Source organism: Fulmarus glacialis, unplaced genomic scaffold, assembly GCF_000690835.1.
Source record: "Fulmarus glacialis isolate BGI_N327 unplaced genomic scaffold, ASM69083v1 scaffold31329, whole genome shotgun sequence".
Lineage (NCBI taxonomy): Eukaryota > Metazoa > Chordata > Aves > Procellariiformes > Procellariidae > Fulmarus > Fulmarus glacialis.
This window is the reverse complement of record NW_009234487.1, coordinates 117,766-129,886: the sequence shown is the minus strand read 5'-3', so window position 1 is coordinate 129,886 and position 12,121 is coordinate 117,766.

Below are 12,121 nucleotides of genomic sequence, written 5' to 3'. Positions count from 1 at the left end.
TATGTATGAAATCTTTTTTAATAGTCAAACTTCTGGAAGTGAAAGGAATAGGTAAAAAATGAATAGAATCCTTAACATCTAACAACTTTGCACTATTCTGTGTGACTCATGGATGGAGCTGGTGGCATGAGTAAAAGGTGCGATAATTATTTACTTGGCATTTCACAGTGTTTGTCTGCTGTTCCTTTTTCCAAATGACACCAGGCCTTTTTCATTGGTCTGTTCAGCCCTGCTGTATAAGTTTTCTTCCATGTTATATCCAGCTGTCCCTACTGGATCATTTGCTTTTTTCCCTGAGGTTTTCCCATAGATGTTCATTAGCTGCTATTTTTTGACTTTGTGGCACCTGGGTTAGATGTGTCTGGTTCAGATCAGCATCTCTTTCTATGAAACATTATAATGTTAGCATGTGTTATTTAAATGCTGCTGTCTGAGCAGTCTTCCAGACTACTTATGCTAGTAAAGTTTAAAGGAGTCTTTCTTTTCTTGGATAAAGGGGGTAAAACTCAACTTTGCTTTGAAGGTGCTTGTGCATAGTTTAAATTTGACATTTCTGGGAATCTGAAGTAATAACTGTCATCTTGCTACTGCTGAAAGGAATAATGTGTTATAATGGGTAGAAACACAGCCCTCATTTACTATGCTAAATCTATTAAATTTGACTGCTCTCACTATACACAGATACCTGTGAGTGGGTTAGTATAAGTTAATGGAATTGATAACTGCACAGAATAAATGAGAGATTAAAGCTTGCATCTTTCTTCAGAATTATATTTTACTGTTGCTGAGGAGATTGATCAGGTGATCTGAAACTCCAATTTCATTACTTTCTGCGTAGCCAGCAAAGCAGGGTGACTCTATGATAATAGCTTCTGATTACATCTTGTTTCAGTTTTTCACTGTAGTGCTTGTTCTCTGTCCCATCTGATCAGTGGTCTGTGAAGTTCTCCTCAAAGAATTCATGGAAACCGTAGTTGTAGGAACAAGTTCATTGCTTTCCTAACAAGCACAAATTCCAGAAAAGTTGATAAAACTGCCCATGCCTTTCACTGAGTGAGCATGGATTTTTTTTTTCTTTGCAAGTAATTCTAGTTACGGTGAAATTCCACATGATAAATAAGCCCTTCTCAATAAGCACAGTCATCAAAACCAAAGACAGCTGTTGATACAGCTGCAACTAATGATGTTTTAATTTCTCAAAAGCAATCATCCTAATATTCGACTCACACTTGGCAATACAGCTCAAGAATGCTTTTGTAACAGTTTGTAAAGATTAGACCTAGTAGTCTGTCTTGCTAAAACCAGCACGTTACCGGCATGGTGCAAATGAAGGTCTGCCAAGATTTGAAATTCAGTCACAGCAGTAATACTTGTGTCAGTATTTTTATGACCAGCTAAGAATTATGGTAGGGGAGAGCATAAGCTTTCCTTTGGTTATAAAAATAAACCTGAAATGCTAATTTTGAACAGCTCAGATAATCATTGTAAAATCCTTCCCATTTTAAATGTGCAATTGTATCTGACCGTTGTCTGAAGCCTCTCTGGAAGAAACATTACTTAAAGTTTAAAAAATAACAATTACTGCTCCATGTGGAAAGCATAATCTATGCAGAACGTTGTGTTATTATTTCTGGGACTTTTAATCAGGGCAGTGCAGTGCTCTTAGTCATTTCCACTTGGTAGCTGTTTTCCTTTCTGTCACAGATTGAGGTGTGTATCCTGGAGTGAGTCTGACTCAGCTTCCTTTTGTCAGGTTTGTTAAACAAAAGAATGTAGCTCTGAATTTTTTTTAATATAAGATGTATTTAAAAAACTGCTGAGGAATTTTAGTTAAAGCTGGTGGAATTGGCTGTTTGCTGGGGACAGGCAATAGCATTTTTCTGAAATGTTTTCCAGACTACCGATATGGCTGCACCATACGCATTTCATTAAACTGGATCTCTCATGGAAGGTTAAATCCTCTGCTCCTTAATCAGGCAAATCTCTCATCGTATATGAGACCTCTGGCTGCATAAAGACTAATGACTGCAGGATTTGCGTCTAAAATGTTCAGCATGGAATGATCGCAAATGATCTTTTTTCCTTGTTTGGAAGTGACAGTAAAAAATAGATAGTAGAAAATGCACCCATATTGTACTAAAACTCTTAGTAGCACTCTGAGCAGGAGCTGTAAAATGAAACTGTCTCACCATTGAACTGAAAGAAAGGAATCATGAATCCCTTTGATTTGTTCATTGAAAACACAATCCACAGGGATTTTAACAAGCAAGTCTGCAGGCTAACTCAGGCACGCTAATCTTGATAGGTGATTTGAGTTTGAAGAGCAAGTCTAGTGCAGAGGTGTGAAGCTGATTAAAAATTTTCCAGAAATGTTTTTGATAAACAATCTTGATTGGGTGAAACTTTTTCACCCAAAGAACGTATCTGCTTTAATTGACATGTCCCTTAAAATAGAAGCACAAACCAACACAATCTCTTCTTCTCTCACTTAAACAAAAATGATGAAAATCATTACCTTTCATTCATTAACACTGCTGATTGTTTATAGAAGCAGCCCAACTTTCACCTCTGACTCGTAATGTAAACGGGAAGCTCATGTTTTGGTGTAGAAGAGTTTCTCTCTCTTTTATGCCAGGTCTGAAATGAGAGGGATAACATCCATCTTGATTTTTGGTAAAGTTTGCAGTGCAAACACTCTTTATGTCTGTGGCATTAATTTAAAAAAGAAACAGAATCAGAGTCTGCAGTAGGTGATGGAGAGGTAGTGCTGTGGAGCTGCTGGGGCAGGAGGGACTGAGCAGGTTTCCCTCTGTTTGAGCCTTGTCTTGTGTTTCTCTGGACACCGTGCTCGTGTCCTGACTGTGTGCTGCGATTCCTTGCTCTGTAAGAGGCGCAGCGTATCAGGGAGCTGGAGAGAAGCAGGGATATGGCCTCTTTCCTTCCTACACTATTTACATAACTGATATGCCCATCCTGATACTGGCTTTCATATGACATTCTCCCCATTGGGTCAGATGTTGCCAGCTGAAACGGTTGGCTGCAAGCTCCTGACTTTAGTGGTGGGGTGACCAAGGGTAGCCGATCTCCGTCCCTGCGCTCAGCAACACTGGCTGTTTGACTTGTTCTGAAGTTGAATGTCTGCTAGGAAGCTCTAAAGCAGAGAAGATTTTAGATAAACTTAAACAAGGTTGAAATGTTGATTTTTCTTTCAAAACAGACTGAAACCTGATTTTTCTGCCTCTTACTGTTCTGTGAGAGCCTCAGGGGAGATAAAAAGTCAGATTACTGCTTGAACTGCAAGCTGTATACCAAATAACCACTCCAGACATCGGAGAGATGTAATCCGAAAAGCTGCATCACACAAATAGCTCTGTGATGCTGGGATTCGTGTGGCTAATCAAGTGCAGAAGGAGTTTTATCTTGAGAGTAAGATTTTACAGTATTGGGTTGAAAAGGGCAGGATGCAACAAAGAGTAGGTCACAGACTTGGGGTTGCTTTCAGGGCGATGTTGAGGTGCTGTTCACCTCAGTGTCTTTCCCGACGCTGATGCACTGTATCCCCTTGTAAACTTGCCAGAGAGGGGATGTGTCTCACTAGTGCTTTGTCTGTGCCAGATGAGTCTGTGGATAAACAGGTTCCTGGAAGGGAAGCTGCACTGGTTGTTTACAGGACATGAGCTGACCCGTATCTTAAATGCTTTCCTTGATGCCCCTTGAAGTCTCTAGATTTTCCTTTTATCTTGTTACATTGAACTGCTGGCACTCTGGTCATTTAATCTCCATGCATGAAGTCATGCCATTGACGTTAGCGTCTCCTGCACCAAGTCACGGATCATCCCTCCCTTCCCCCCAGTTTCATCACACAGGGGTGGGCAAGCGCTCTGCTGCTGCACTTTTAGCATCTTCCAGCAATGCTCTGCTGTGCTCTGTTAAGGCACACACACACACATATGCTGTCTTGCTGCTGCGCAGCCATGGCCCTGCTTGGAGCACGGTGTGCCAGCCCTGGCTGGTTGGCAGCTCACAGTTGGGGCTGGCCAGATCTCTCTGGCATATGGTTTCATGGAGTGGGAGACAGGCTGTGACACCCTGCTATCGATGCATGAGGTGCCAGTGAGGGGATGGAGAAGCGCGAGGCGTGGGGTCCAGGCTCTGCTGCACGGCACAGACTGTGTGTGAGACTCCACAGGCTTCTGCGACAGAGATCAGATGGACCCAAATCTCAAATTGCTGCCACCCTTTTCCCAAGGGCACAGGATTTCAGACTGGGGTTTTGTTTTGTTAAAATAGCACGTAGGAAAAGGGAAGGAGGTACATGTGCTTTCTATAAAAGCTGTTTGTGGATCTGTCTGCTAGGCTGAGCATGTCAGAGTGTTTGCCAAAAGGAGGGTGGGGAGAGTTGCTCTGAAAGAATTCTTGCTGAGGGGTTGAAGTCTGGGAGCCAATGCACTAATGCCTTGTAAATTGCTTCAGTGACTTTTACTCATTTATATGCACTCCCTTTATTATACCCCCAGACCTAGGCTGCCTTATTTCTGGTTTTGCTGCCAAACACTGTGCAAATGCAGATGGTTTAAGTGTATCACTGACAGTCCCCCATGGATTGGTCCTGTTCTGCAGTCTGCATTGTGCCTCTTTTAGCCAGTGAGTGTATGTGTAAGAACTCCTAATGGCTCGGAAATCAGTCAGTATAGATTTTTCCCCCCAACCCATTGAAACTGAGCCATCCATGTGGAGGCAACAGCACCTAATATTTTCCTTTATTTAAACACTGGAGGCCATTCTCTGCTGTGATGTTGTCTCCGTCTCTGCAGTGAAGTTGCTCTGATTTGCACTAGTTTGAATTTAGCCATTGCAGTGGAATGAGGAATATAAAGTTTCCGTCTTTCCCTGAAGAGAAAACTAGAACTGATAAAATAGCATTTAATTTTTAACAGAAGAAATATATTTATAATTGCATAAATAACTTCCTAGCTTCCAACAGCATAGGGACAGCGCAAATCTGATGGAAATCCAAAAATTTGGGTTTGGGTTTTCTTGTTTGTAACTTTGGCATAAAGAAGTACCCTGCAAATAGTCAGGGAAACTAATCACAGAGGTTGAAGGGCTTGGTCTATAAAATGCCAAATTTCAGTGACTGTGATCTTTGCAAAGCAGTGGAAAAGTAATTTTTAATCTTCTAGTTACCTGGGAATTGCTCAGTTTGATAGTGTTGAGGCATGGGACTGGTCTCCCCAGCTACACGCTAACACTTCTGAGCTGTAAATATCTCATTCCAACTCTGCTAACTGAGGCAATAATGCAGGATGAAAAATGTGTAATGAATAATTAAAAGACTCAAGCTTTAGGAATTAATGATTCATGCTGAAATATATCTGCCCTGGACAATTTTCTTTTGCTGATATTTCATCTTGAACATACAAATGGTTATGCCGTGCCCATCCCTGTGCACTTTAACAGAGATTAAAAAGGATAGGAGTTGTTACTAACATCCAAACAGAATCTCAAAGGAGAGAATATGTATGTTTAAAAGCACAATGGAAAATTTAAGACAGTTAAATCCTTGCTTTGACTTTTCAGGATTTACATTAATTTTGGGAATTCAGCAAAATAGAAAAATTATTGATCTTGCTAGTTTGCAAAGGTTGTGCATGAACACTTCTATTAGCACATCTTCCTGAGTGTGCTCCTGAAAAAATAGGCCGCTAAATTAACTTATTGTGTAAAGATGTATTTACAATAAACAAGAGGAAAGATAAATGTTCATGAATTACCACAAGTAGATTTGCAGCTATTTTGACTTGTCACCAGTTTAATGCAGCAGAAAATTATGCTGATTTAACTTTAAAAATTTGTTTTGATGAGAAAGCAAAATTTTAAAACACTTGATTTTCAAAAAAAACACCTTTATGTATTGTTTGCACACTAAGTGCAGTATTTTTAAATGTGCTTCAAGTATCTATGAAATAAAATGGCTGGTAATTAACATTACTTGTGTTACAGAATAACTCATAGCCTCCTCTGAAGGCTGCCTGAGGTTAAACAAGAGCAATAGATCCCAAATCCAGGCCCTTCTTTGGCGGATGGGGCAGTTCAGCCAGAGCAGGTCTGACCCAGACCTTGACCCTGCCCTTGACCCTGCCCTCCCCTCAATCCAGAGTTCTGTGGCTGTTTCTGTGCTCTGAAGCACAGAAACCTCTGTGAACGTGAGGATCCGGCCTGTTTGGATATTGGACTGAAATAGCCAGATGTTAGTGCATTTATTCCTCAAAGCTATATAGAATAGAATAGACTATTTCAGTTGGAAGGGACCTACAACGATCATCTGTATTTGGATTCTGCAAAGCTGGGCTAAGTTCTCATTAGAAAAACTTTCTTATGACACTTCCAGTGTTTCCTGCCCATGTTCAGATGACAAAGGAACTGGCTTTCTTGAAGAATTTTGTTGTTTCCTCTCCTGACCTTGGCCGGCGTCTGCAGGTGTACAGCAGCACAATGAGAAACGCCTTCTATGTGTTTCCTTTAAATCTTCAGAAAGGTTGGTTTAGGGGAGGCTTAGATGAAATATAAGCCATTTCTAATCATCCCTGTGGAGCATTATGACAGATAGGGCACGTAGGAAACGAGTGCAGAAGTGTTCTGAAATTTAAGCATTAAATATGAGCAGATTTTAAAAATCTGGCTTGTTGGAAACAAAAAGGCACCTAACCCATTAGCAGTGAAATGCAGTGACTCAACAAGCTGGAATGTGCTGTTGGCTGTGGGTGATGCTCTTTGGTGGCTTCCATCTGGGTGGGGGGAGAAAATGCGTGTGGTGTGGCTCTGGAGAGAGCGTTTCAGTTCAAGTGGGAGGGAGTCCTGACTACGCAGGATTTCACTGTGGGTAAAAGATGCCTTCTCCAGCCCAACACGGGACAGCTTGTCTAGCACTAAAATAGAGAAGCGCATCTGTGTGTCGCAGAGTATTTGTTTCACATACGCACTCTCTGACTGTCACAGCAAAGATTTTCTGTCCTGTCTTAACTGGAGGAGAAAAAAAAAAAAGATGTTACTGCTCTCATTACAAAAAGTAGCCTTGTTTTAAGAGAGGTCAAATTAAGACTAAAACGATGGGTACCTGACCGTGATTTGACAGTGGTGCTGCATCTACGGGCAGGCTGAGATATTTAATACGCTACATGAAAGCCTGTAACAAAGTACGGGTTTTTTTTATGATGAATCAGTTTACACTATTGGAGCAGACTTGATCTCTGGCAATTATACAAGTGTAAATATAAAGAGCTTCTACTGAGGCTGTAAACAACAATTGTTTAAACACTTTTTACAATAACTTGAATAATAAGTGTGGATTTACTTCTTGAGCAGTGATTGACCAGTTCAGGTGTCTTGGGTTATATTTGAAAAAATGCCATGCTTTATTTTGACTTGACATTCTGCAGGTAGAGAGGAAAATGAAGAGCAACTGTAGTCACGGAGTTGAACTATTCAGTAAGGGCTTAATGCATCACAAATCAGGAAAATGAGAAATTCCAAGTTTTGATTTGGCTTTACAGAGCAAGAGACCAACTAGCATATGAGAAAATGAGACTGCTGTGTTGCGTGCCTTTGTTAATAAATATGAACAAATATAGTTTGCAGCATAAATCTGCGGTTCGTGTAACCAAAAGAATTTAGTGATGGAACAATCTTTGCTTCATTCAGCTTATTGCTAGAGGGTCAGAGACTTTCTTGCTTCTGTAGGAGAAGTTGTGCCTGTTAGGCAGAGCAGCATATTTGCAAGCAGCTTTATTGATAAGGTGTAGCCAAGAGCCTGGGGTGCTGGAGAGATTCCTTGGCTTGTAGTGGTGTGGCATGGCGAGCTGGTTTGAAGGGAATTGCTGGGACTAAACAGGTGGTGGTGGTTGGTTGATTGCAGATATTCCAGTCACAAAGTTGAGAATTTATTTTTTCTTTTGCTGTTTAGGGGTTCCCTTCTCATCCCCACCTTTTCCAGCCAGCGCACTGCATTTCCGCCTTTTTCCCTGCCAGTTCACATGCACTCAATATCCTTGTCCTGCTCCTTCCTGCAGCTCCTCCAGTTTTTGTCTTGCCCTGCTTTCTTTGTAGTGCCTCCAGATTGTTCTGTAGTGCCTCCAGATTTTTCTGTACTGCAAATGAAACTCTGCCCCTCTGAAGAGCAGAAGGGAGCAGTCCCCCTGCCTGTGATACCAGGGAATCTAGGGTGATTGAATGTGGCTCTCCTGCTTTTCTGATTTTTCCCAGCAACAATAGATATGGCCTATTCAATGCCAAAAATATCTTCTGGGATGACTGGATACGCCTGCCATAAGTCACCCTACTGCAGTGTGGTGTGGGAGCTTGTACTGGTACTACATGTTTCGGGGCTAAAACACCTCTTTTTAGCTTCATTGATACCTCATCTACAAAAATGTGTGCAGTACCACAAACAAAGGTTAGACCTGCTGGTGGGACCATTTGCTGATGAAGTTTATTATCATGTCCAGAATGAAATAGGGCGCTGTTGTGCTGATCATTGTGCAGACGGTTTATTGGTTTGAAATCTTCAGTTCAGACTTGGCCTACAAAGTGCTCTTTTCTCCACTCCTGCACGGGGTTGAAGGCACTAGGGTAACATTTTTATTGACCTACCCAGCTGTAGCTTAATTAAGTTTTAAAAGTGGGCTTACTTTAAATTCTATGACTGAATATAGATGAAGCCCCTTGAAAAAAAATTTTGTGAATGAGTAAAATATTATTTCCTATTGATTTCCTTTTTGATTTCCTAGTTTTTGCAGATCGTATCTCTTTAAGAATGGCTTAGATTTTTCATTCTGGATTCTGATCTATGACCCAGAATTTTATGATAATACAACTAACTGTGTACCACATGTTGGGAAGAATTGTCCCATTTCTTTTAATAGTACTGCTAGGATGAGTAAGGTGATCTGAATTTTGGATTTACTACTGCAGGTTGATACAACCTGGAAGTGTATCTTTCTAAAGTACTAAGAAATACAATGGTGATTTTAAAGGCTTTTATTACCATTTAAAATCAAATGCTGCGTTCATTTTCTGGAAAACAGAAGCTGACTTCTGATTTTAATTGGATCAGTAACATTTCCTTGCATTTTGTTATATGCATTATATAACTCTGTAGTGTTAGCTACTTTCAGTTATATAAACGAAGCAAGCACTCACAAAGCACTTCATCAGCAGTAAAACCCTAAACTGGTGATGCTGCAGAGGTGTATACTGTACATGTATTGGACTCTCAGCTTCTTTTCAGGGGAGGCCTGCTTGCTATCAAGGGTTTCTTCATTCTCTGGTTTAACAATCGTTGTAGGGACGTGTAGGGCCAAAGGATCTCTGAAGCTCATGAGAGCAAAATGTGGAACATACTAGATAAAGTCAGGTGTGAGGTATTCTTCTCCCTGATGACGTCTCTGTCGCTACCTCCATCCATCTGTCACAGAGTGAAACTGGGTTGATATTGCCAGGAGGTGCCGTGGAGTTCACGTACCCCAGGCTAGTATTTCCCATGACATTTGTTGCATGTGCTTACTTATTGGATGACTTATGAAATGTCCCCCCTCCTTGGTCACAAGAGGAGATTTTTTTTTTTAAGAGAAAATAAGCAACAAATTTCTCAGCTTTTTGAAGGCATTCAATTAAAGACACGTATCATGGTGCAAGGGGAAGATGCAATCTGGATGCCAGTAAATGCTATCAAATACACTTTGAATAGAATAATATGTGGGAATGGGAACTTTTTTTTCCTTCTGAATACAGTGTTTCTGGTTTGTTTTGACCCATTTATGCTTCTATCGAAAGGATTTCCGTTGTGTAACAAAGGTTGGGACAGGAAGCACATTGTGTTTGACTTTTGCTGAAATAAGGTATAGACTGTTGTAAAATGTTAAACCTGTACCTTTAAAGTGGGCTTTTCTCTATTGGAATTTTTTTTTTCACACTTTAGAAACTGGCTATTGGGGAAACAAAGCAAAATTTAAGGAAAAGGAGAAACTGTTTTTCTCTGTTGGTATAGTATTTAAATGCTAATAAGTTTTAGAAATAGGAGATCTTGGAGGAGGGAAAAAGAAGAGTCCCATTTTAAAAATAAAACATACTCCCTTTGCTGCATATATCAGCTTCCTACAATAGATATGGGTTGTGTCTCACCTTGCCTACATCTGAAATCCCCTCCTGAAGAGCTATGGTAACCCAAGAGATGGTAATCACCTTGCATGCTGATCTGACTTTAGCAGGCAGACATCTGCCGTGTTAGTGTCTCTTCTGTGGCTATGACATCTGTCTTTTTTCTGTATTTAAGGACAACTTTAAAAAAAAAATCATTAGCATTGGGCCATTAAAATCAATGATAGCACTGGTAGATTAAGTAACAGATAATGTAGATTAGTGATACATGAAAATCAACAGCAGTAGAAAGATTTCATCTTTAGGGTTTAATTTTTTTCTATGGCAATGGTGCTTTAGGTCTGAATTCAAAATGTGTTCTGGCATTTTGCATATATAAGCAACCTAAGTTTTAAAACAGTCGGTTTGCTTATATATGTATATGCTTATACACAGTGCAATAGTAACTACCCCTATAGATGAAAACTACATTCCTTGAGTTTTGTGACCTGTCCCAAAGTCATAGCTGTACTTACAATAGTCAAATCTTCCATGGCTGAGGACTTTTTAGTAAGTATGAGTAACTGTACTGTGCAAAGGCAAACCCTGTTATTAATTCCCTCTGATCTTAAAAGGAAATTTTCTCAATAATCTTATGAGTAGTTTTGTTATTTGATGTGTGTTAATTACATCCCAATTCCTTTTGGTTGCAATGTGAAAAGTAAATGGTGAGACATATCTTATAATGACATGTACGACTTCAGTTGTGGTGAAAGCTGGTCTGTATTTTCTAAAAGATCTTCTTTGGCAGTTATATGGGAGACTTAAGAGGATGAGTGTCGATACCATGAAGCAGAAAATATATATGGAGAAAAGTAATTGTCCATTAAAAAGTTATGTGGAAAATACTTGTAATAATTTCTGTCTATGAAGCTGGGTTCATTGTGTCGACAATACTAATCCAGGCTGTATATTGAGTAGTTTTCTTTCTGGGTGCCTTCCCTGAATAGGCCTCAAAGATAAGAAAAAATTTTGATTTTTTTGGGGTGATATTCCAGGTTAATGTTAATAATCCTTAATGCATCATAATAATTACAACACCAGTTGAGATTTACAGAGTTTTTGAGAGGGAGATGCAGTGTCTGTTTTCACCACAGTTTTTATCTTTCATGCACGCTATTTTGTGCTGACCAGCTCTCATTCCAGTGCTTAAAAAAATGTACCCCACCTAGTGTGATGAATGAATCGACTTTTAAGAACAAGAGGAAAAACACATTGTATCCATCACTGGGCAGAATCTCCTGGGAAGCTGGGAGTTCAGGAAGGATGCAAGAATGAAAACGGAAGGCCAGAGCAATCTTAAATACACTTTTTTAATCTTGAGAGGGTAACATTTAAGGTTACTTAGTGGATGGTTATCTGTGGCCAGAGGCTACTGCATTTCTGAGCAGACCACAGTGGCCATGAAATTTATTATTGGGATAGGTTGGTACTAAAGACAGAAACAAGGGTTTCAGCTTCTGTTGAGAAAGCTTTTCGCAGAGCGCATCAAGCACAAATTTATACAGCATACAGCCTAAAGCAGCTAATTGTAAACCAGCATGTTTTCATATATAATCTTTAGAGGTTTTCCAATCCGAATGATCAAATAGCTCAGGATGTTTGTAATGGATCGTGGTACTTTTCACTTGTTCTAGCATGTGGCTGAGGAACAATGTTCAGTGCCCAAGGAAAAAATGGTTTCATGTATGTGGGCCATGTAGCATGTGCTGAACCTGTATTGGCAGCCTTTTCAATGAATTAAGGGACTTAATAGGGCATGGTGGAACTTGAGCTGTTGTCTTTTTGTAAAAAGAAGGCTGTTTGGGCAATTGCAGTTTTCCTTCATGAGTGAAGAGATCTTGGGGCTGACATTCCTGAAACATTCAGAAGCTCAATCAAAGTTCAAGCATTAGACTGTGGGAGATAAATTTGCACCTTTGTCCAA